At 38.2% G+C, this 26,284-nt stretch overlaps 1 protein-coding gene and 1 pseudogene across 1 annotated transcript in view; both read left to right on the top strand.

The window, feature by feature from the left end:
• Positions 1 to 26,284, top strand: part of COLEC12 (collectin subfamily member 12) — a 189,377-nt gene that overhangs the window by 64,355 nt on the left and 98,738 nt on the right. The window lies entirely within an intron of this gene.
• Positions 1,954 to 4,687, top strand: LOC118004709 (annotated as a pseudogene).

Genomic DNA, 26,284 nt, shown 5'->3' with positions numbered 1-26,284 from the left:
CCTTCAACGACGCCCCAGGCATCCTTGGTTGATATAGGAAACCAAGGGACAGTCTTTCTTTCTTTCTCTTTCTTTCTTTCTTTCTCTCTTTCTTTCTTTTTCTTTCTTTTTCTTTTTCTTTCTTTCTTTCTTTCTTTCTTTCTTTCTTTCTTTCTTTTTCTTTCTTTCTTTCTCTTTCTTTCTCTTTCTTTCTTTCTCTTTCTTTCTTTCTTTTTCTTTCTCTTTCTTTCCTTCTTTCTCCATTTTTAAAAATTAAATTCAACTAATTAACATATAATGTATTATTGGTTTCTGAGGTAGAGGTCTGTGATTCATCAGTCTTATATAACACCCACTGCACATTACATCATATTCTCTCCTTAATGTCCATCACTCAGTTACCCCATCTCCCCATCCCCCTACCCCCCAGCAACACTCGGTTTATTTCCTATGATTAAGAGTCTCTTATGGTTTGGATAAGGGGCAGCCTTTCTAAAATGCTGAATTTTCAAGTACAAGGAAGTAGGTGCTTTCCCTGAGGGAGTAGCAAAATGGACAGTGAGTATGTGGTCATTTAAATGATATGACCTGGTCCTTTTTTCCCTTATAGAAAAAAAAAAGCAAGTTGACTTAAAGAAATGCTACTTTTTATTTTCAGCCTCCTATTGATGTGATTCAGCATGTTAGTATTTGTTTAAAGGACTATCAGAAGTAAACATTCAATCTAGGAATGACATAGTGGAGTTACGCGGAACTGACATTAAATTTGAGCATGATCTGAGTACAGTCAGTTCTGCTATCGTTCAACATATTGCCTTTCTAAAAACCCCCGCACTGTGCAAAATCATGTAATAAAAACCACAGGCTAATGGGAAAAGTGGGGTAAGGGGCATGGGTCACAACACTCAAAGACCTTACCACTGACATATTTTTAAAAAAGATAAGGTTCTATAAAAAGGTTAGCACAGTTTTATACATGTTAAAGAAACACATGTTAAGAAAAATATAAATACAACAGTAAACATGGCACTTTCTGTTGAATTTGCTTGAGGAGGTAGATACTGGAAGGGTTGTAGCTTGTGAGTTTTTGTGAAGGGGTGGAAGGAGGTTTATCTGATATCAGATGGAAAGTTCTAACACCAGATATGGATGGGTGTGGCTCTCAACACACAGTGAACTGAGGTAGCTGAGGTGTGTGTGTATGCGTGCATGCATTTTGTGTATTCCAGAATGGCTCAGTTCAGCTGGATGAAGTTTTCTGCATTCACTTAGTGTTTGTCACAGAAGAAATTGTGTATTAGCAAAAAAGTGAAATTCATGTAATGCTCAGATTGTTTTCTAATATATCAAATGGTTTGGAAAGAGTTTGTATTTTCAAAGTAGCAATATAGCAGAAACTGGCTGTAATTTTACCCCTTAACTTTTCTATAAGGACACTGAGACCCAGCCAAGCTAAATGAGGTTTTGTAGCCAGATTAGAAGTTGAAACCAGACTCCCTTTGTAGTAGGAATGTCCATATACTCTGTTGCTTCTTTTGTTGTATTTTATAAACTCTTGCTGCTATTATTTTTATTGCCAGTGATAACATTATTTTAGTACTGGCTTTAATGTAGGTGCCAACACTTAACACAATATCTGGAACTGAGTAAGTATTTGTTAGTAAATTAATGAATAAATTAATTAGGTTAGTGAATGGACATAGTCAAGTCCAGGTTCACTGTGGAAACATTTCCAGACCTGAGGGTAGAGGGACAAATTGAGAAGATACATGTTTAGAGTTAAGGATGGCAGTACTCATCTACTCTTCAAGGTTTCTCGGATTGGTTTGGATTTTAGTAAAATGACTAGGAGTACAGGCTTGTGACCGACCATAGGCAAGTTATTTAACCGCCCTAGACAGTACTGGTATCTACCTCCTTGGGTTTCTGTAATAGTTAGGTAAGATCATATATATAAACCCATAGGACACGGCAATGGTTCAGTAAGTGTTAGCAATTAGCAATTATCAACATCATCATCATCATCATCATCACTACTACTGCTATTGCTGCTGCTTTTTTAGCATACCCCTGTTGGAAGGACCAAGGACCAGTGAATGTGAGAGAAGGAGCCCTGGTACTTTGCGGCCTGGTTTTCCCAACTACTTACTGGCGATCTCCAACCCAGATATGCAGTAGGATGTCAAACTCTACACGTCCGAAGTCAGACTCATTAGCTTGCTCCCTGTGTGCTCCTCCTCATGAGTTCCCCCTTTCATCAGTTTACCCAAGCTAGGCACCTCAGTGGCCCTTTGCTCTCTCCTCCCTCCTCCACATTCCATGGGTCATTCATTCTTTCAATTATGATTTTTTGAACACCAACTGTGTGTCAGGCCTCCAGAGTGCCTCAAGAAATAAACATGAATAAGGCATGATTCTTGTCCTAAAGAATCTTCAGTATGTTATGAGATGAGATGCAAAGTAGGAAGTGCCCGATCCAAATCCTACAGGTTACGCCAGTCAAGATAAAATGTGTTGACCAGCTGTAAGAGGCCACATGATCTGATCATGGTTCCTATGTGTTGCCACCCACTTAAATACAAAGTGGACAGCCATTTACGTGCAAAGATGATGAAGAGTATAATCATGGGATCATTCTATATTTTTAAAATTTTGGCCCTTTGGGTTAACAAAACATATTTGTTTTGTCAGGAACACTAGGTTTATTACTCATTCTCCATTTTGGGTCCTAAAAACATTCTTTCATATGACAATGACTATACAGTAAAAGTTTTCCCTCTTTTTCAGAATATTCAGTTCTTTAATTGGATTTGTGTCTGTTTGATAATTGTTTTTCGAGGTGATATGGAGATAGGTTCAAAATAATTTAAAGTTGACTATTTAAACTTTTTTTTTTTTTTAAAGATTTTATTTATTCATTTGAGACAGAGAGATACAGAGAGAGAGCATGAGCAGGGGAGAGGCAGAGGTCGAGGGAGAAGCAGGCTCCCCACTGAGCCAGGAGCCAGGAGGCAGGAAGCAGGAGCCAGGAGCCAGGAGGCAGGAGCCAGGAACCAGACGCGGGGCTCAATCCCAGGACCCTGGGATCATGACCTGAGCCGAAGGCAGATGCTTAACAATCTGAGCCACGCAGGTGCCCCTTTAAACATTTTTTTTAATTTAAAGAAGTTTTAAATTTAAATTAAAAAAAATTAAATTTCTACTTTTTATAAAATACTTGATTGGATTAATAAATTTAGCTTAGTCCATTCATAGTCATATTCTTAGCAGTTTTGCCTGTACAAATAAAACCTAAGAGATTTTCAATTCACTGTTTCAAATGCAACATATAAGTGAAAGGGAACATTATCTTTCAAATGTGCTATAAATAATACATTCATTAGTAAATAGGTAATTAGGAAAGAGCTCTGGAAAAATACAAGTTTTCAAAATAGGGATAATTAATAAGCAGAGTTATCTAGGTCCAGAGTCTGTAGTTCTCCAAAGGATTTATTTATTGAGCAACTTCGTGTGCCAGGCCCTGTTCTAGGAGCTGGGGATACAGCAAGTGAGCAAACCAGAGCCAGCCCTGAGGCAGTTCCCATTCTACTGGGAGAGACAGAAAATAAATTAACAAACAATAAACCTGTAATGCCAGGCAGTGATAAGAGCCGTGAATTAAAATAAGAGCAGTAAGGGCCAGAAGCACATGGGGGCTGTAGGTTCCTGGGGAGGGAAGCACAGAGCACTGGGCCTCTGGGCTAGGACGGCTTCACCCACCTCACCAGCCGGGCGGCCGGCAGGTGGGGAAAAAGGCAGGCTGAGCAGCTGTCTGCGGTCAGGGGATGTGGGGACATGGGCTGCATGGACACAGGGGAGGCTGGGCCAGTGAAGCCCATTTTGCCACCCCCCACTGGCCGTGGATTCCTGGGCCAGAAAGAAGAAACAAGGAAGATCCCTGTTCCAACTAATAGCCACATGCCATTAAAAGATAACTGGATGAAAAGAGTTACTCCCATCTCCCATCGTAGAACATGTAGGACTTCAGGTACCCTGTTCCTTAAAATCGAGGAATGTAGAAATCGGGACCTGTAAAGAAACCACGGATGTTTGTGCTCTGACAGAAGCAGCTGATTTTGTGAAAGCCTTTCTTCTTGGGTTTCCAGTGGAGGATGCACTTGCCCTCATTAGGTTGGAGGACCTCTTTCTAGAGTCTTTTGAAATTACAGATGTGAAGCCCATAAAGGGAGACCACCTGTCCCAGGCAATAGGAAGAATCCCTGGCGAAGGAGGAAAAATCAAAATCACCAGAGAGAATCTGACACAGACATGGATAGTTTTGACTGATGTGAAAGTTCACAATCTTGGCTCTTTCTGAAACATCAGGATGGCAAGAACTGCCATTTACAACCTCATCCTGGGAAATCCTCCATCAAAGCTTTATGGCGGTATTCGAGCCATGGTTAGCAGAACAGCAGATCAGTTCTGATTTCAAATCAGAGACATTTTACCTTGAGACTCCAGAGAAAAAGACATTGCCCTCCACACATAGTCACCAGAAACCATGTAAAGAATTTTTCAATTTAAGCCTCCATCGCTTCTTCCGTTCTCAGCCAGAAGCATCAACAGAAAGGAAAGGTTTGATAGTATTCACATTGAGAACTTTGAGGAGAATTTCCATATCTAAATTTAGTGCCATTATTATACTTACACATTAATTATAATTTATCACTTCATTTTTTTTTAAGTAGGCTCCATGCCCAGTGTGGGACTTCAACTCCTGACCCTGAGATCAGGAGTTGCATACTCTACCGATTGAGCCAGTCAGGCGCCCCTCACATCATTTTAAATAAAAGATTTGCATAGTTTATAATTCTCTTATCAAAGTGAAACTTCTTGTTTAAACAGACCTTTATGAATTTATAAATTTATTTATACATGTATAACTTTTTATAAATTTATAAGCTTGTCTTGTCTATGGAGTGTAGTTAAAAGAATCATCTCACCAAAAAAATAAAAAAATAGCAAGTAAAGGGTGCTAGATTAGATAGATGGGGTGGTAGGGGATCTCCCATAGATTGTAGGGCCTCTTCCAATTTGGTTGTTCACTGAGATTTCATTATTCACATAGGCCTGGAATTAGACGTTCAATTCAACGTTGGCCACCACACAGCCCTACCTTCCCTTTCACTCTGGTGCAGATTCTCTGCTAGCCTGTGTTGGCAATGAATTGAATAAGAAAATATCTTTGTTTGTTTGCATTGTTTACTATTAAATCAGCCCAGTATAGATGTTGTCTGGTGTGGTACACATTGATCTAACAGTAGTTTAACTGCTTTGAAATCTGCATCCTTACTAGTGGGGAAACTAAATGCTTTCATTAAGAAAACACAAACACACAAAGCAGATGGTAACTAACAGCGTCTTGATGTGAGCAAATTTTTAGTCTCAAATTCTACGGCTTCACAATCTCAGAGGGATTTTCCTTCTTACTGTTAAGGAAAAATCACTCCCCACTGCATTTTAAAGAATTAAAAGTCACACCTGTGTGTTAAGAATATTCACTTTGGCCTGTTAAAAAAAATTATGATTGCCCCCCAAAAAGGGGCTTTTATGACCTTTTACATTTTTAAAGTAAAGCCTTCCATCTGTTAAAAAATATCTTTAAGAAAATTCCTTTACTGTATTTGTGTTTCCTAGTAAATGTTATATTCATTCCTTAGAAAATTTGCTTGGGGGCAAGTTCATTTTGGCCTGATGTAATTTAATCCAAAGGGAGAAAAACATTAAGTTAATGAAATCTTAATGGAAAGCCATTATATTTATATATAGTTTAGTGTCTTAATTACTATTCTCCCAAATTATATTGGCTTATAATTTTTAACTTAAGTCTGAAAAAAAGATAGTTTTTAGTTACTAATTAAATGCAATGCTGATTCATTTGGGGAATAATACTTTATTTAAAGTAATTTCTTTTAAATGGGCTCTGACAGACATGTGTCTATATATATCAGTTGGATATAATTTCTAATCAATCGCTTTTTTAGCCATAATAACAGCTGAGCAATTATGGCATGTGTTCTGACCATTTGGTTAGTTACCCACTAAGTAGCTTGAAGATCTGATTTCTGTATTCTCTGAAAATGAGAGATACCACAGAATCATATGAAAATCAATCTTTTTTTCCATCATTTAACTTGATCTGGAGAGATATAAAAAGTATAAATTTGTTATTGTTTAGGTTTTTTATAATTTTATTTTTGAAATTCAAGATAAGATTTCTAATAATTTTTTAAAGTTTCCTGGTGTAAAGTTTGCAACCCACATATCCAGTAAAGGACTAAGATCCAAAATACACAAGGAACTCATCCAACTCAATAGCAAAAAACAACACAATTAAAAATATTTTTCTCCCATTCCATAGTTTCCTTTTCATTTTGTTGATGATTTCCTTTGCTGTGCAGAAGCTTTTTAGTTTGATGTAGATCCACTTACTCATTTTTACTTGCCTTTGCTTTTGGTGTCAAATCCAAAAAAATCATTGCTAAGACCAATGTGAATGAGTTTACACCCTAAGTTTTCTTCTAGGGGTCTTATGGTTTCAGGTCTTATGTTCATGAGTCTTTAATGCAATTTGAGTATATTTTTGTAAATGGTATAAGATAGGGGTTCAGTTTCATTCTTTTGCATGTGGCTATCCAGGTTTTCCCAATGCCATTTATTGAAGATGCTATTCTTTTCCATTTGTGTATTCTTGGCTCCTTTATCATAAATTGACCATATAATCGTGGGTCTATTTCTAGGCTCTCTATTGAGTTACACTGATCAGTGTGGCTGTTTTTATGCCAATACCATACAATTTTGATTACTATGGCTTCATAACATAGTTTGAAATCAAGGAGCATGATGCCTCCAGCTTTGTTCTTTCTCAAGATTGTTTTGGCTATTCAGGGTCTTTTGTGGTTCCATACAGATTTTAGTATTGCTTGCTCTGTTTCTGTGAAAATGCCATTGGAACTTAGATGGGGATTGCATTGACTCTGTAGATTGCTTTGGGTAGTATGGACATTTTAACATTCTTTCAATCCATGAACACAGAATATCTTTCCATTTATTGGTGTCATCTTCAGTTTTTCATTAATGTCTTATAATTTTCAGTGTACAGCTCTTTCTCTTCCTTGGTTATATTTATTCCTAGGTTGTTTTATTCTTTTTGATGCGGTTTTAAGTGGGATTGTTTTCTTAATTTTTTTTCCTGATAGTTCATTGTTAATGCATAGAAATGCAGTGATTTTTTATATTGATTTTGTATCCTGCAGCTTCTAAATCTGTTGATTAGTTCTAACCATTTTAGGTGTAGTCTTTAGGGTTTCCTATATATGGTATCATTGCATATGCAAAAAGAGACAATTTTACTTCTCTCTTTACAATTTGGTTGTGTTTTTGAAAGGTTCTTTTAGTTTCATCTGTCTCCTCATCACTCTGTCTCATCTTAAGTTGAACATAAACTCTACAGGAGTAAAGACTTTCTCTGTTTTAATCCAGCACATAGAACAAGGCATAACCCATGGCAGACATTTAGTTAATATTTATTGGGGAAATGTCATTAAGTAGGACCTCCATGAGGGGAAATAACAGTTTGTGTAGAGTTGTCCATTTTTTAAAAAAGATTTTATTTATTTATTCATGAGAGACAGAAAGAGGGAGGCAGAGGCAGAGGGAGAAGCAGACTCCCCACAGAGCAGGGAGCCCAATGCGGGACTCGATCCCAGGACCCTGGGATCATGACCTGAGCTGAAGGCAGACACTTAACCAACTGAGCCACCCAGTGCGCAGAATTGTGCATTTTTAAAAGATGACAATTTAACACCAATGACAGCTTTGAAGGGGGGAAAGAATGCCTCCCCAAAGACAGAGAGGAGAGTGGAATCCAGGGAGGACGTCCCACCTGCCCATGAATGTGGTGGGATGGGCTTGGCCTCTCCTTCATTTAGGATAATGCCAAGGATGTGATAGATGCCCAATAAATGTTTGTTCCATTAATTATTTAACTAGTTAACGGATTTATCGTCAATTATGTTCAGTGTACATTTGAGGGTTGGTTATGAGCTGTGCCAATCACTGGGCAGATTAAAGGTGAATAAGAAAAGGTCTTTTTCCTCTAGAAATTAGTGGTTACATAGATAAGCCTCAATCTTTTTAGTCCAGACATAGAATTTCACTTTTCTCCCAAGAGCACTGCATCCCTGAGTCACTCCCCAGGAATCTTCTGAAGAAGACTTTAAAGGGCTCAGACTGTGGGGATCACCCAAGGACAGCTCTGTCCGCAGGGGCAAGATGTAGAACTCTTCCACCTGTGTGTACTGGATGACCAGCAATTCTTGCTGCTTTATCAGGGTTTTTTTTTTAAGATTTTTTATTTATTTATTTTAGAGAGAGAGAGTGAGAAAGAGCATGAGAAGGGAGACGGTCAGAGGGTGAAGCAGCCTCCCCATTGAGACTCCCCGGGATTCCAGGATCATGACCTGAGCCAAAGGCAGTCGCCCAACCAACTGAGCCACCCAGGCACCCGCTTTATCAGTTTTTAAATAAGGATTTCCCCCTCCCCTGAGGCCCACATTTAATGACCAAAAGGGCAGGGACCCATGTATGTTGCTCTGTGTACATTGTTTTTGTTAGCATTGTGGGCGTAGCTGAATTTGTCCTTCTTACCCATCTGTCCATCTGATCTTCCTCCCTTTAGACTAACCAGAAAAGTTAAGTGTCTTGTGTAGGATAACACTGTTTTTCAGTAACTGAGCCAGGGTTGTTTGCATCTTGTTTGTGTCTATGTGTCCGTATGTGTTATACATGTGAGCTATTTCCTCTACCTCCGGGTGCTATTGCTAACATCCATTTGTAAAGGAGCTCTATTTAATGAGTTTTATTTTTATTAAAGATTTTATTTATTTCTTTGGGAAAAAAAAAAAGAATGCACCTCTTTTAACTATAGGGCCAGTGCTGTATCCAGGATACTCTCTTCCCTCAACTCATGCTGTGTGGGAGACAGATAACATTGAGTACACCCCAAATTGTCTATTAGTAGGATGTTGATCAACATGTAAAATGAGAAGGCAGTACATGAACTGCAGACTGCCACCCACAACTGCTTCAGAGGGCTTCACGTGCCCACCTCTGTCAGGGACCTGGTTGCCCTAATTATTTAGTTCCAGATATTGCATACCCCAAGGAAAAATAACAGCGATGGCCTCGGAGAGAAGGGATTCCCTCTCCACGGACTGTGGGACCTTGAGCAAGTTATCAAATCTCTCTAAACCTGTCTTCTCATTTAGAAAACAGATAATGAGTGCCTGCCTTGTGATGGTTGTGAGAATTAAATGTATATAAAGCCCTTAGTAAGGGCTTCTAGTAAGTGCTCAAGAAATGTTAGCTGTTGTTAAAGGATGATTATTTTAAAAGGGAAAATCATGACTCTCATACAAATGTCAAATGAACATGTGTCAAGGATTTATTTAACTCATTCATTAATGAGAGAATCTGTAATGTTGCAATCAGTTCAAAGGAGAATCCAAAGGGCAGGTGCATATGTAGGCAATTAGGATTGGGTTAGTTAGATGCAAAATTGGCTTCTTCCACAGAGAGAGGGAAATCATTTGCACTTCCAGTGGACAAATTTCATGTGCATATCTGTGGGCAAGAATCATTTACATGCCTCTCAGTCATCTACAACTTACAAGTTGTAAAGTAGCCCAAAGACCACAAAACGTGCAAAGACCTCATAGGCTCAGGTAACCTGGAAGGCTGCGTAGGCAAGGCCTAGTTTTCCACTGATACCACCCATTAATCATTCAGATCCATTTCAAACTTTTTTGCAATTATTTTCTGCACAGTTTTTATTATTGCTAGTTCCTTATTTGCATCCTAGGAATATTTTGAGGACCAGCAAGATAATGGATATGAAAACTTGCCATATAACCTATGGCATATTTTGCAAATAGTAGTTAGAATATGAAAGAGATCAGTGAGACCAACCTGCATTTTCAGTCCCACCTCTGATACTTCCTGTGTAATCTTGAGCAAGCCACATAACACCTCTGTGCCTCTCTTTCCTTAGTTGTAAGTTAGTGCATTTAAGATTCACAGCACAAGGTTATTGTGACAATTAGATGAGGTTCTATGTGGGAAAGTACTTTGGAAAATAAAAAATGCTATGTCAAGATGGGATGTGATTATATTATTGCTCTCAGCTTAGATTGGTTCATTTTTCTTTAAGAAGAGACTATAGAATAAAAGATGAGTGGTGAATTCTTAAACTCACCAGGTAATTATTACTGCAAGTTGTAAATTACATGAAGTCTTTGACTCATTAACAGTGATTTATGGCACTACTGTTGATCCAAAAGCACTTCTCCAATATTCACCTACATGTCCTGATGGCTCCAGAGAGAAGTTCATGGTGCCGGGAGTGGTAATGTCGATGACCATGGGAGCCATGTTTCCCTAATTAAACCTGTATGGATGGTATTTTACTCTCCTCAACCTCTTCCCCCAGTGCTGTCATGCCAGAGTCTCCCCTGGTTATCCTGTAAAAAGAGATTCATTTAACCAGCCTGTAGAGTCTCTCAGGAATTTGCAGGAATTGGGAAGGAAAGTCTTTGGCCCAGCACACTCCTTTCCTGGCCCAGTTTTGGGTTTTGTAATTGAGAAGGGATAAGGAAGGTTTGGAGTGAGTCCAGGACCTGACACTGAAAGCATTGAGAGGAGATGAGTGAGACCTGGGTGGGAGGGGCCAGGATTGCTTAGCCTGGAAAGGAGCAGATCATGGCATGACTCTATGTATGGACAGATAATCAGGATTTCCACCATGCCTGGTGCAGAAGAGAGTAACTTCAGTGACAGCTCAAGGGTTTTGGTTATGGAGACTGAAGAGCTGTCTGCCTAAGCTCGTGAATGCTGTGGACACATTTATGAAGGTTCTACTAAGTTCTTCTCTAGAGTTTTGAAGAACAAGAATGGGTCTCTCTTAGTCTGAAATATTACAGATCATGTCCTCCCAGAGGCACAGGCTTGATTCAGATCTGAAGAAGGTTTCAAAACTGAGAGAAGGACACCACACCTGATCCTACCTTGTTTATTATGACTAATGGAGCCAGGTGAAGATGGGAGAGAGATTGAGTAACTGAGTAGGCCTCTCTGCTTACCTGCCCTTCCCTGTGCCCTGTGAGAGGACCCCAGCATTTGTGACAGTATTTCTCATACTTACTTCCTCTCCTTAGACTGAGCTCCTCAAAGCCAGAGCCTTGGTTTTCATCCCTGTGTCCCCAGCCGCTGACACATAGTAGGGCTCTGCAAATATTTGTTGGATGAGTGCATTGATGGATGACTCCTTTGACAGACTGAGGTCAAGTCAGCAGAAACCATAATGGCAGAGACACTGACAGAAACCCCCATTTAAAAGCCAGTTGAGCAGCCTAGTCTTTGGGCTCTAGTGCTATTCACCATAAAATAGTAAGGGAAACCTGAGTCCAAATTTCAGTATTCGTAGTGAGACTATTTTCAGCTTTCTCAGAGACGGCATCTGTAAATAATCAGGCAGAAGCCTTTTATAAAACAACATAGAAAAACCTCAAAGACTATTCTAAGGCTGCAACATTTAAACAAGATTTTTAACCCATGGGGACGCCAAGATCAACACGGAGCTTCCTGCACATAAAAGCCTGGAATTTCATAGCAGTGTGGGGGCAAAAGCTATGATCGCATTTCCCCCTTTCTAAATTATATACTGCTTCGTGTTAATATGAGCAGAGGGCTGGGACAGAGACGGGCCTGTGGGTTACGTAAGTCCCACTGCACCCTCCGTCCCCCCTGTAATACGGCTGCCATGGTTACAGTGGTTCGGGGGAGTCTGCAGGCTGGCTGGACTGAGAAGGCAAAAGGTCACTGGTAGGTCATGCCATGATTTAAGTACTTGATGTAATTTATAACTGGGCTTTCACTCTACATAGAAAAATGATCAGGGACATTTGTTGTGTAATTTTTTCTCTCACTAGAAGATGTTGTTCTTAAAACTTAGTTTAGTGGCAGCTATAAAAGTCCATCTGTAGCACATTCCAAAATCACTTTCTTTTCCTTCCCAATTGGAAAAAGGAGCATGAAATCAAATGAACTCTTTGGCCCTCTCAACCTGCATCGTTGTCTCCTGGGGAGGAGAGACGGGTCTCTAGGTCACTTCTTCCCCAGTCCCTGAATCAAGGACCACATCAGCACATTCCGAGTGGGCCAACCTCAATTATAAACAAGGAAAAAACAGAGTGCTCCTAACTATCCTTACTATCAGGCCAGTCCTATGTGTGTGTGACCAGTATGATATGAAATCTGCCCAAAGTTTCTCCAGTTACCTGAAATGTTACTTCTTTTTTTTTTTTTTAAAGATTTTATTTATTTATTTGAGAGAGAGAGAATGAGAGAGAGCACATGAGAGGGGGGAGGGTCAGAGGGAGAAGCAGACTCCCTGCTGAGCAGGGAGCCCGATGCGGGACTCAATCCAGGGACTCCAGGATCATGACCTGAGCCGAAGGCAGTCGCTTAACCAACCGAGCCACCCAGGCACCCTGAAATGTTACTTCTTAAGGCTCTTCTGGGGAGACATGTGCTACTAATCAGCTGCCGTGTCTTGTTACCTGGGAAGGCTAATACTTGAACAACTGTCATTATAATACCTGACAGTTGGTACAATTAAATAACAACTATTTATAACCAAAAGGAGGACTTTTGAGGTTATTTTCTTAAAAAATAAGAACTTTATTTGGAAAAACAGTACATATGTTCATTTTAATTCTGTGTATTCTGGGCTTGAGGAAAAGGCTACATCTTCATTTTTGTACTAGTTGGCACAGTGTTTGGAAGATGGTCTAGGCTCAATAAATATTTTTTGAATCAATGAGTGAGAAGAATATTTACAGAGCAAAAGCCTCTGGGCTTGTTGGCTATGAGTCCAGTGGTGTCTTCTTTCTGTAAACTCTGAGAAATTTGTATAAACAAAAAGATCAGAGTGGGAATTTAAAAAGAACATTTATTATCATTTTTAATAATATATACTTTTTAAGCTCTAAAATTGTGCATGAACACACATATACCCCAATACTTCCATGGGTACATGCTTAGAATGTGATGCATAGACTGTGTATGCCTGTGTATGTACATATCTATGGATTTTTTTGAAGATACAGAAAATATAGTTAACAGTAGTTATCTCTAAAGAGGGAGTAAATTTGAGAAAGATAAAGGGCACTTTCCCATTTTACCTTATATATTTCTCATTTTTTGAATTCTTGTAATGAGTATGCATTTGTATATCTGAATTCTTAACACATGGTCTGGCACTTAGCGAACATTAAGTCAGTGTTAAACACACACATAAGTGAATCAGTGAATCAAGTGGTATGAGAGTTATATTCAAACATTTGACTTTGAGAGAGTTAGGGAGTGGAATGATGATAAAGAAATTGAATTGAAGACTTAGGAAAAAGAGGACATCATCAGGGTCTATCACGGCAGGAAGCCGTCAGAAATAAAGGAATAGGGGGCGCCTGGGTGGCTCAGTTGGTTGGGCGGCTGCCTTCGGCTCAGGTCATGATCCTGGAGTCCCGGGATCGAGTCCCGCATCGGGCTCCCTGCTCGGCGGGGAGTCTGCTTCTCCCTCTGACCCTCCCCCCTCTCATGTGCTCTCTCTCTCTCTCTCAAATAAATAAATAAAATCTTTAAAAAAAAAGAAAAGAAATAAAGGAATAGTTTGGGGTTGCCGTTGATAAATATATTTTCCAATTTTAAAAACAAAATGGCCCCAAATTAGCTACCCGCTGTTAGCAAATAGCATAGTATTATGTAGAGTAACAGTATTACACCTGATCGTAGGTGTTCCTAGGGTTTATCTGCTGCCTGCACAAAGGCCAATGGCCTGGCAAGAAAACCCTGGTGACCTGCTAACCTGAAGGGCTGGACAGGCCTGATAGCCTGAAAAGCCTTTATACTCACAGCCCTGTGAGTATACAAACCACACAACAGCTGGTTTGCTGGATCAACAAAAGAACTAACGAGACCATACAGGGAAAAGAGACAATAATCCAGTGGCTCAGCCACAGTCATTTGGCCTGTCCTGGAGCTTGATGTCCAGAAACAGACATGATGAGTGAGAACTTTTAACCCCAATCCAGCTGGCATGACCCAAATGCATGAAACCCTTTCTTGGCCCCTCATCTAGGAAATGAGTTGGCAATATTTAAAAATGCTTGAATGGCAGCTTGGCTTCCATTTGAAGAAGCTGGTAGAAAGATCCCAATGGCAGGAATGTCTAGATAAGATTACCATCAGTAGTCAGTTGTTGGAATCACTTGAGTATTTTGATCAAGTGAAGAGCCACTCAACTTCAGTCTGGGTGGCAGAGAGTCCTTTTAAATGTGGCTACCGCACAGATGTTCTGTGCATTACTCATGCTGTGAAGTACGTGATTTAAGCCACTGACTTCCTAAATTAAAGGCACGAAAAGGCAGACATGTAATTCTTTTAATTACACCTCCAAATTTCTCCTGCATTCCTTTGGGTTTGCCTCCTGTTTGTCCATGTTTACCTCCTGCTTCATCAACCTACCGGCAGAAGATGAGCAATGGAGAACGTAGAGGATCTGTAAAAAGAATAGAAGACCTCAGTTAAATTGTATACACTATAGAAAAAGGAAGGCACTGTTTTTGGATGTTTAGAAGATATGAAATCTGATTTCTGGTGATAGTAGAGAAAAATAGAACAATCGTGGTAGAACTGAGACATACATTTATACGCTTTTTTGCCATTTGCTGTCTACTAACGTGGGTTTTGTTTTTTTTTTTTAAGATTTTATTTATTTTTTGACAGAGAGAGACACAGTGAGAGAGGGAACACAAGCAGGGGGGAGTGGGAGAGGGAGAAGCAGGCTTCCCACAGAGCAGGGAGCTCGATGCGGGGCTCGATCCCTGGACCCCAGGATCATGACCTGAGCCAAAGGCAGATGCTTCATGACTGAGCCACCCAGTCGCCCTAACATAGGTAATTAATAAAACATATTTGGCTTATATCACCAGGCAAGAGGGTTCAATTTTATCTTGTATTTCTAGTAAAGTGTATCCTTATAATCTTAATATATAGTTTTCATAACTCAGCAATAGAGACAGGCTTCATTTTCAGAAGATAGGCAGCCCAGAACAGCTCAAAGCTGTGTACACTTTTTATTTTTTTATTTTTTTATTTTATTTTATTATTTATTATTTTATTTTATTATTTATTTATTTTATTTATTATTTTATTTTATTTTAGAGAGCATGAGCGGGGGTGGGGGGTGGGCAAAAGGGAGAGGGAGAGATAGAATCTCAAGTAGGCTCCCCACAGAGTGCAGAGCCCCATGCCAGGTTCAACCTCATGACCCTGAGATCATGACCTGACCCGAAATCAAGAATCAGACGCTCAACCAACTGAGCCACCCAGGTGCCCTGTGTACACTTTTTAAAACTATGCAACCATTTAGATATTTCATTTATAGGAACTAATTGAAGTAGGTACTTGGAAAGCCATGTAGTTTTTTTTCTGCTAGACGACATGAGAAACTGAACTTCGAAATTATGCAGCTAAGTTTCTGTTCTGTCTCTCAGCTGTTCTCCTTTGTAAGGAAGGTGGCATGACTTATCCTTCTCTTACTGTTATGGTTCCTGGGGTGGTTTTCGAACTATAATGGGAGATGTGCTGACCCATCTGCATCCCCAGACCAGGCCTCACTGACATCAGTGTACCGGTCAGAAGGCTGCAGACAAAAACTTCTCTGTAATTCCATGGTCATTAAACTAGTGTAATCTCACCTGTCCCAAATTCCCCCCAGGTACACTTGACCTCAGCTAAGTCTTTGAACACGTACCCTTTGATTGATGTTCTAAGAATGTCCATGTTGGTTATGGCATGGTAAAATAAGGCCACAGCCTTTATTTGGGTGTCTGAGGGAAAGGAAAGACAGGACAGGATAAATAGAATTGGCTAGTTGGAATAGGATTTAGATGATGGAGATGGTCTCTAGTTGTCTGGTACCTGGCCTTGGGATGGTTAAGGCAGAGGGATATTGTGTCCTGGGTGAAGGGAAGATTGAGGCCATTTAGCTCTGGATTTGGGTTGGTTTGCATATCAAAGGCATGCTCCCAGCTGGGCCCTTTGCTATCTCCAAGAATTGACTGGCCCCAGGAGGGGCAGTCTCTCTTCAGCTAGAAAGGGTTTTTGAAATGTCAAAACATCATAATGTATAAAAAATAAAAAATATATACAATACAAATGAGTTTAGCATATTTGTCTGAATCTTTCTTAGTTACCTTTTATGAAGTTCCACGATTATTTGCCAAATATGTTCTAAAGTGATTTGCCTGTAGTGGTCTACATGATTTTGAATGAATGGTACAGTATTATACAGTCCTATCTTCCTGTCCGATATCAAGTTTAACCTCGACCTTGGTGGGCAATCCAGAACCCTCTTCCCCTCACCAAAAAACTTTTTGAGGGCTTTTATTAGACTTTTAGACTTCCTTTTTTTTTTTTGGATTTCTGCAGAAGAGATTTAGCCTATATAGATTTTGTTGTTTTACAAAACTTAATGAGGCTTTTCCCCTTTTCAGTGTACTTGGAAATACTGAGGAATTATTCCAGTTTGCCATAATTTCTCAGACTTTCACTGGCAGCTAGCCATAGGAAAATGTTTTCCTCTCCTAGCACTGAAGCAACTGTGGGGCTGAAATTTCATTTTAGTGACACACACACTCATAAATTACCATCAAATATTTTATCATTTCATGTTTGGATGATTTTCCAGTTATAATTTGCTGTGAAACAAGCCACTCCAAAATTTAGTGGCATAAAGCAATTTATTATTCTTATATCTCTGATCTGTGGGTCCAGGATTCAGTACAGCTTGCCTCTGCAGCACCATCCTCGGATTTCAGCAGGGATGACAGGAATGGCTGGGAACTCCAAGACTTGGGGCGCCCAGGCAGCTCTCTCTCTCTTCATATGGTCTCTCTCCAGTGGCTAGGGTGAGCTTCCTCACAGAACGGAAACCTCAGGGTAGCCTTCCTACATGGTAGAGCAGGGCTCTAAGAACAAGTCTTCAAGAGTCAGAAAGTGTGAGTCTAAGGCTTAGCCTGGAAATTGGCATAGTACGGCCTTCTTTTTGCCATATTGGTTAAGTTGGTTAATTTTTCACAGGGATACCCACACCCAACCCTGCAGATTCCAGCAGAGAGGACAGAGACTTCACCTGTCAGTTGGAGGAATAGTAAGGAATCTGTGGTTATCTCTAGTCTACCACGTGGCATTTTGTATATCTACAAAAAGGAGATTATTTTATCTCCCTCTGTACATGCCTTCAAAAGGTAGATATTCAGCTGTAGCTCATTTCAGAGTTCTTTCTTTATGAAGATTGTTGACCTTTTGATGGAAAAAATTTTGACTTCAAACTCAAATTATGATTTGGTAATCTCCTAAGATACATGAAGATATATGCAGTGTGTATTAGGATATTGAAATGTATATCTTTGCACTTGGTGGATATTTTCCAGAGAATTTTAAGATATATAATCTGATCCCTATATCTGTCCTTGGGTATTATTATCTTCATTTTGTAGATGAGGAAGCAGAGGCTCTGAATGGCTAAGTGTCCCACATCACATGGCTTCATGGTGGCAGAGGAAGGACCAGAATTAGGCAGAGGAAGCCACGTTTCACTGATGGCTTCTTTGAATTCCTTAATATAGGTAGAAGTAAGCCAAAGGCTATAATAAGAACTTTTAATAAATTTCATTATTTTGGATGTTAATTTCCTGAAATGAAGAAAAGATCTTTTGCTTCAGGCAAATACTTGGTGTTTGCACAGCTCTTATACTTACACAGTATTTTCACATTTCCTGTCTTCTTTATTCCATATGCTGATCTCATGAAAGGTCTTGTTAATAGCACCATTTTTCAGATGAGGAAACAAAAGTACAGAGGGGTTAAGTAAACTGCTTATGGGTCACATGGCTGACGGGTAGAGCTGGTGCTCAAGCCCAGAACTTTAAATTCTGAATCCTGTCATTTCTGCTTCTTGGATCCTCACTCCCCCACACCCATACACCAGTTTCTTGGCCTTTGGAGGCTTAGAACAGTATACAAATGGCTTAAGAGCAGGACCAGCCTCTTCAGGGACAAAAATGGAGGCCCCAGAGGACTGAATAATCCACAGCAGTTAGAGAAAGGCACCAAGATCGGGGGCAGTGCCCCCATCATTAGAGGAAATGGGGAACACTCTAATTGCAGGCAGTTTCAAATTTGACTGTTTCCAGGAAAAGCTAATACTGTTATGATTTCTCCTGATGCATGTGAAATCAGTTGCTATAGTAATGACCAGTGTTTCTTGGAATTTGCTGACAGCAACAGGCCTTAGGAGTGAAATTTCTCTGTTAATCATGGTTCTGATGCTGATAGTAATGAACTTAGCTCCACCATCTTAGACCCTCTACCATGTCCATATCCCACCATGATCTCCTACTGGCCAGAGGAAGGGCAAGACAGGTCTCTGCTCACGTCAGTTAGACATGTTGTCAGTGGCCTTGGAAACATGGTTCAGCTGTGGCCATGTTCTAGGGTAGGGGAGGCAGAAGACAAGGGGGAGTTTGGAACCCAGGTTTGAACCTATGTTGATGAATATTTGGGTGGATCCAATATGGTCCCTACATCTATAGTTGTCATAGAGACTAGGAAATAAATTATTTCATTATTTGTTCAGCTGAAACAACATTAATAAACATTTCCATTTTTCCATTTAGGTGTAAGCAATATTTCTAACTGTTGGCTGTACCTACAGGATACATTTTCTAGTTCTACATTCCTTCCCTACTGCTACAGTGACCCTCTTTCTCTCAAGCTTCTACTTGTGTTGGGATCTTTGCAGTAGCTATTCCTTCTTCCCAGTGATCTTGGTATGACTAGCTCCTTGTCATTCAGACCTCAGCTTAATAATAACCTCCTGACTCCTTTTTAAATTATTATTATTATTATTGGGGCACCTGCGTGGCTCAGCCGGTTAGGCATCTGCCTTCGGCTCAGGTCATGATCCCAGGGTCCTAGGATCGAGCCCCACATAGGGTTCCCTGCTTAGCAGGGAGTCTGCTTCTCACTCTCCCTCTGCCTCGCCCCTTGCTCCTCATGCTCTCTCTCTCTCTCTCAAATAAATAAATAAAACCTTTAAAAAATAAATTATTATTTCAGGGATTTTTTTTAAAGGTATAATTGACATATGACATTATATTAGTTACAGATGTACAACTTAATGATTTGATATTTTTATACATTGGGAAATGATCACCACAAATGAAGTAGTTTATATGCATCACCTTATGTAGTTACATTTTTTCTTGTGATGAGAACTTAAGATTTACTCTCTTAGCAACTTTCAAATATGTGATACAGTGTTGTTAACTATAGGCACTGTGCTGTACATTACATGCCCATGATGTATTTATTTTATAACTAGAATTTTCTACCTTTTGACACATTTGACCCATTTCTCCCACCTACACTCCCTGCCTCTGGCAATTACCAGTCTATTCTCTGATTTTGTGAGCTTGATTTTGTTTGTTTTTTGTTTTTTTAGCTTCCATAAGTAAGTGAGATCATATGGTATTTATCTTTCTCTGACTTATTATACTCAGCATAATGCCCTCAAGGTCCATCCATGTTGTTGCAAATGACAAGGTTTCATTCTTTTTTATGGCTGAATAATAATGTATGTGTGTGTATACACGCACATACACTACCCAGAAATAGAATTGCTGGATTATATGGTAGTTCTATTTTTAATTTTTTGAGGAACCTCCATACTGTTTTCCATAGTGGCTGCACCAGTTTACATTCCCAACAACAGTGTATAAGGGTCCCTTTTCTCCACAGCCTTGTCAACACTCGTTATTTCTTGTCTTTCTGATAATAGCCATTTTAATAGGTGTGAGGTGTTTTATCTTATTGCAGTTTTGATTTGTATTTTCTTCATGATATCTGCTGGCCATCTGTGTATCTTCTTTGGGAAAATATTTAGATTCTCTACCTATTTTTTAATCAGATTTTTTGTGTTTTTTGTTTTGTTATTGAGTTATAGGAGTTCTTTATATATTTTAACCCCTTATCAGACATATGATTTACAAATACTTTCTCCCATTCCATAGGTTGCTTTTTTATTTTGCTGATGGTTTCCTTCACTGTGCAAAGGCTTTTAGTTTGATGTAGTCCTACTTGTTTACTTTTGGTTTTGGTGTCAGATTAAAAAAATCATGACCTATGTCAAGGACCTTATACCTATGTTTTCTTCTAGGATTTTTATGGTTTCAGATCTTACATTTAAGTTTTTAAACTATTTTGAGTTAATTTTTGTGTATGGTGTAAGATACTGGTCCAGTTTCATTCTTTTGCATATATGGCTGTTCAGTTTGCCCAATCATCCATCCATCCCAATTATTTTTTGAAGAGACTTTTCATTTCCAATTGTATATTCTTGGTTCCTTTGTCATAACTGACCACATGTGCAGGTTTACTTCATACCAGAAATAAAATTTAAAAAAAGGAAATAAAATAGAAATAAAAAAATAAAAAAATAAATCTGCACATGTATTATCTCTGTGTCTGTTTTATGTCAGTACCATACTGTTTTGATTACTGTGGCTTCATAATATAGTTTGAAATCAGGGAGCATGATGCTTCCAGCTTTGTTGTTCTTTCTCAAGATTGCTTTGGCTATTTGGGTCTTTTGCGGATCCACACAAATTTTAGTATTGTTTGTTCTATTTCTGTGGAAAATGCCATTGGAATTTTGATGGGAGATTGCACTGACTCTGTAGATTGCTTTGGGTAGGATGGACAATTTATTTATTTATTTATTTATTTTTAGTATGGACATTTTAACAATATTCTTTGGATCCATGAACACAGAATATTTTTCCATTTATGTCCATTAATTTCTTTCATTTTTTCAGTGTACAACTCTTTCATCTCCTTGGTTAAATTTATTCCTAAATATTTTATTCATTTTGATGCTATTTAAATGGGATCATTTTCTTAATTTTTTTCTAATAGTTTATTACTGTACAGAAATGGAACAGATTTTTTTTATATTGGCTTTGTATCCTGCAACTTTATTGAATTTATTCATTAGTTCTAACACTTTTTTGGTGGAGTTTTTAGTGTTTTCTATATATAATATCATGTCATCTGCAAATAATGACAGCTTTCTTCTTCCTTTCCAATTTGGATGCCTTTTATTTCCTCTTCTTGCCTAATTGCCCTGGCTTGGATGCGTTGAATAAAGTAGTCAGAGTGGACATCCTTGTCTTATTCCTGATCTTAGAGGAAAAGCTTTCAGCATTTTACCATTGAGTATAATGTTAGCTGTGGGCTTGTCATATGTGGCCTTTATTATACTGAGGTATGTTCCCTCTATCCTTACTGTTGAGAGTTTTTTATTGTTGAATTTTGTCAAATGCTTTTCTGCATCTACTGAGATGATCATAGGATTTTTATCCTTCATTTTATTTGGTGTATCACAGTGATTGATTTTTGTGGATGTTGAACCATCCATCATGCATTCCTGGAATAAATCTTACTTAATCATGGTGTATGATCGTTTTTGATATATTGTTGAATTCAGTTTGCTAATATTTTATTGAAGATTTTTACATTTATGTTCACTAGGGATATTGATGTGTAATTTTGTGTGTGTGTGTGTGTGTGTGTGCCCTACTTGTCTGGTTTTGGTATCAGGGTAATGCTGGCCTTATAAGTTTGGAAGTATTCTCTCCTCCTCTATTTTTTGGAAGAGTTGAAGAATGCTTGATGTTAATTCTTCTTTGGATGTTTGGTAGAATTCAGTAGTGAAGCTATCTGGTCCTGGACTTTTTTCATTGGGATGATTTTGATTACTGACTCAATTTCCTTACTAGTATTTAATCTGTTCAGATTTTCTGTTTCTTCATGGTAAATTGTATGTTTCTAGGAATTTAGTCATTTCTTCTAGATTGTCAGATTTGTTGGTATATAATCATTCATAGTAGTCTCTTACAATCCTCTGTATTACTGAAGTAGCAGTTGTAATGTCTTCTTCATTTCTGATTTCACTTGAGTCCTCTCTCTTTTTTTCTTGGTGAGTCTAGCTAAAGGTTTGTCAATTTTATCTTCTTGAAGAACCAGCTCTTAGTCTCATTGGTCTTTTCTATTATCTGTAAGTCTCTATTTTTATTTATTTAGGCTCTGATCTTTGTTATTTCCTTTATTCTACCAACTTTGTACTTTGTTTTTCTTTGTCTAGTTCCTTGAGGTATAAAGTTAGGTTGTTTATTTGAGATTTTACTTGTTTTTTTAGGGAGCATTCATTGCTATGAATGTCCCTCTTAGAACTGCTTTTACTGTATCTCATAAATTTTGGTATGTTGTATTTCCATTTTTATTTGTCTCAAGGTATTTTTTTTTTCTTCAACCCATTGGTTGTTCAGTAGCACATTGTTTAATCTTCACGTATTTGTGAATTTTCCAGTTTTTTGTAATTAATTTCTAACTTCATGCCATTTTGGTCAGAAAAGATGCTTGATATTATTTCAGTTCTTCTTAAATTTATTAACACTTGCTTTGTGGCCTAAGATATGATCTATCCTGGTGGGTGTTCTCTTGCTTTCAGAGGGAATGTTTTGTGTATATCTGTTAGGTCCATCTGGTCTAACATGTTGTTAAGACTGATGTTTCCTTATTTTCTGTCTAGATGACCTGTTCACCTCCTGACTTCTGAAGGACCCAATCTAAAAGTAGTCCCTTTGAGTCTCTGTGTAGTACTGTTTGATATTTTCATGTTACTTTATTTGCTTATTGTGCATCTCTTCCCCACCCCCATACTCCATGTCAGAGGCAAGTTCATGGAGAAGGGACCTCGTCTGTTGTCACCACTATAACCCTTCAAACAGTGACTGGCCCAGGTGCTCAACAAATATATGTAAAAGTAATGAACTATTCTTATTTACCGCAGTTCTTTAGACTGGGCATGCTTTCCTGTACATCCATGACTTTGCACATGCTGGAACCTCTACCTGGAAAATCCTTTTCCTCCGTTCTTTTTCTATAATTCCTCACTTAATTTACCAAACTTTATCTTGTGCTGTTCAGAATGTAGGTCAAGATGAGTTTTCTAACTTTAGTTTTATTATTATTATTATTATTATTATTATTTTAAAACTTTAAGAGATCTATCACTCTGATTGGTAGATCAGAAGATCTACCCTCTGATTAAGGACTTCAGTCTTCTCTAGAGCTGGTACTTCCCCAGGACACATTCAAGAAAAGTATGCACAGCAGGGCATGGAAGAGTCTCAGAGCCTCATCATGTGGATAGAAATTTGCAGTTATCTTCCTGCTCCTAACAGAAGAGATTCCCTACCAGAGAGGAGGCACAGAAGCCACTTTAAATGACGTGTGAAATTCTCATAGGATGTAATAACAAGATATTTAAGTAAAATGTTGGGAGAGCAGTTAGAGAAAGACTGTAACTCAAAGTTATTATGATAGTGACTCTCTCGTTACATCTCTTTTCAACATCTGACCTTATTCATCTTTCTTTTCTTCTTTCCCTCCACATCAGATAATCTCATGAAACCCAGTTCTGTTTAATGTTTGAATCACATACAATAACCAGCATATGATGAGTACTTCCCTAGATGTTCCTGTCTGGTCTTTGTTATTTTCAGTTTGCTTTTGCTTTTCGATGAAACAATTCTCAAACTAATTTTTTGTGGGTCAATACATGTAACATGTTAGTTTTGAAACTTGATCTGTTGGACCTTTTGGTTTTTTTAAGGAAAAAAAAAAGGAACTGGAGAATCTAGAAAGAGTTTTAAAAAGTCATTGCTCCACCCTACAAATCTTTCACCCACATCTACTAGCATGATGATAACTCATTTGAGGACAGTGAAAATCAGTAGCCTGACCAGGAACTAGTGCTGTTGATTATCATTTCTTATTTATTTTTCTTCAGTCCAACTTATTTTAAGCCTAACATATTCAACACCAGAGTATTGAGTAGTTGAAGAAAGACAGATGTGAATTACAGTGTAATTAAGTTCATATGTCACTATGACAGACAACTGAATAAACCTCCATGTTATTGCACATTTATCCAGAAAAGCTCTGCTAATTATTCCATTTCCCTGGGCCTCCATTTCTTATCTTCAGATTAAGAAGTCAGACTAGTTAATAACTAAAAGCTCTTCTCTCTTTAAGGGTCAGCGTTTGCATGAGAGTTTGTTTTTTGCTTGTTGTGTTTTGCTTTTGCTTACTTTCTTTACCAGTTTGCAAGTCACCTCTGGAGCATTAAATTTTTTAATTAAATTTTTCTTTGAAATCATTGTAAGTTCTTATGCAGTTGTAAGAAATAATACAGAGTAATCCTGTATATCCTTTACCCAGTTTCCCCCAACGGTACCATCTTACAGAACTGTAGGACAATATCACAACCAGGATATTGGCATTGGTAGAGTCAAGATTCAGAAAATGTCCATTGTCACAAGGTTCTGGATGTTTCCCTTATAGATAGATAGCTTTACTAACTTCCCTCCCTTCTACCTTCTCTTAGCCCCTGGCAACCAGTAATCAGTTGTCCATTTCTGTAGTTCTGTCATTTCAAGAAATGTATGAATAGAATTATACAATATACAACCTTTCATGGATGGCTCTCCCCCCGCCCCACCACTGAGCATAATTCTCTGTAGCCTCCCTAAGATTATTGCATGTATCAGTACTTTGTTCCTTTTTATTGGTGAGTAGTATTCCATGGGATTGTCATTCATTCATTGAAGGACATCTGGGTTGTTTCCAGTCTGGGGCTGTTATGAATAAAGCTGCTATAAACATTCATTTACAGATTTCTGTATGAACATATTTTTCTGGGATAAATGCCAAGGAATGCCATTGCTGGATCATATAGTATTTGCATATGTGCGTTTGGTAGTTGTTTAAGAAACTACCAAACTTTTTTTCAGAGTGGCCACACTATTTTACATTCCTCATTTACATTCCACATCCTCACCAGCATTTGTTAGTATCACTATTTTTTATTTTAGCTATTCTGATGGGTCTGTAGTGGTATATCATTGTGGTTTTAATTTATATTACTCTAATGGCTGATGATGTTGGATATCTTTTCATGTGCTTACTTGACATCTGTTTATCTTTTTGGCAGAATGTCTCTTTGTCTCTTTTGCCTGTGTTCCAACGGAATTATTTGCTTTTTTGCTTGAATTTTTGAAAGTTCTTTATTCTATACTAATTCTTTGTTTGAATGTATGGTTTGCATATACTTTCTCCCTCTCTCTATCTTGTCTTTTCAGCTCCTCAACAGGAATTTTTTCAAAGGCAAAGTTTTTAAGTTTGGTGAGGTTCGATTTATCAATTTTTTCTTTTATTTATTAAGCTTTTGGTGTCAAGTCTAAGAACTCTTTCCCTAGCTGGAGATCCTAAAGATATTCTTCTGGGTTTTTTTTTTGGGTTTTTTTTTTTTTTTTTTTGGTCTGTAAGTTTTTTGTTTATATTTAAGTCTGTGATGTATTCAAGTTTTATATAAGGTATGAGAATTGCCTGTGGATGTCTAATTACTCTGGCACCATTTGTTGAAAATGCTGTCATTCCTCTGTTGAATGTTTTCTCTACCTTTATCAAAAATAAATTGGTCATGTTTGTGTGGGTCTGTTTCTGGGATCTCTGTTCTTAATTGCCTATTCACTATAGTCTTGATTACTATAGTTATATCATGTCTTGAAATAGGGTAAACTGATTCCTCTGACTTGATTATTCTTTTTCAAAATTGTTTTAGCTATTTCAATTCCTCTACTCCCTTTTGGGAGTTTTTAAATTATGAATTTATTTTTCTTAATACATATAGGCCTACTTAAATTATTTCATGTTGGGTGAGTCGTGGTGGTTTGTGGGGTTTTTGAGGAATTTGTTCATTTCATAGAAATTGTCAAATGTATTCATGTAGAATTGTTCTTAATATTCCTTTATTATCCTTTTGATGTCTGTAGGGTCTATAGTGATATCCCTTTTTTTTCTGATACTGGTACTTCACATATTTTTTCCTTTGTCAGTCCTACTGAAGGTTTGTCAATTTTATTATCTTTGCAAAGAACCAACTTTCCGTTTTACTATTTTCTCTACTGTTTTTGCATTTCAATTTTCATTGGTTTCTGCTCTTATCTTTATTATT

This window comes from Mirounga leonina, unplaced genomic scaffold (genome assembly GCF_011800145.1).
Source record: "Mirounga leonina isolate KUSES-001 unplaced genomic scaffold, KU_Mleo_1.0 Mir_93, whole genome shotgun sequence".
Lineage (NCBI taxonomy): Eukaryota > Metazoa > Chordata > Mammalia > Carnivora > Phocidae > Mirounga > Mirounga leonina.
Note: the sequence above shows the minus strand (reverse complement) of the source record. Positions and strands in the feature narration are given on the sequence as shown.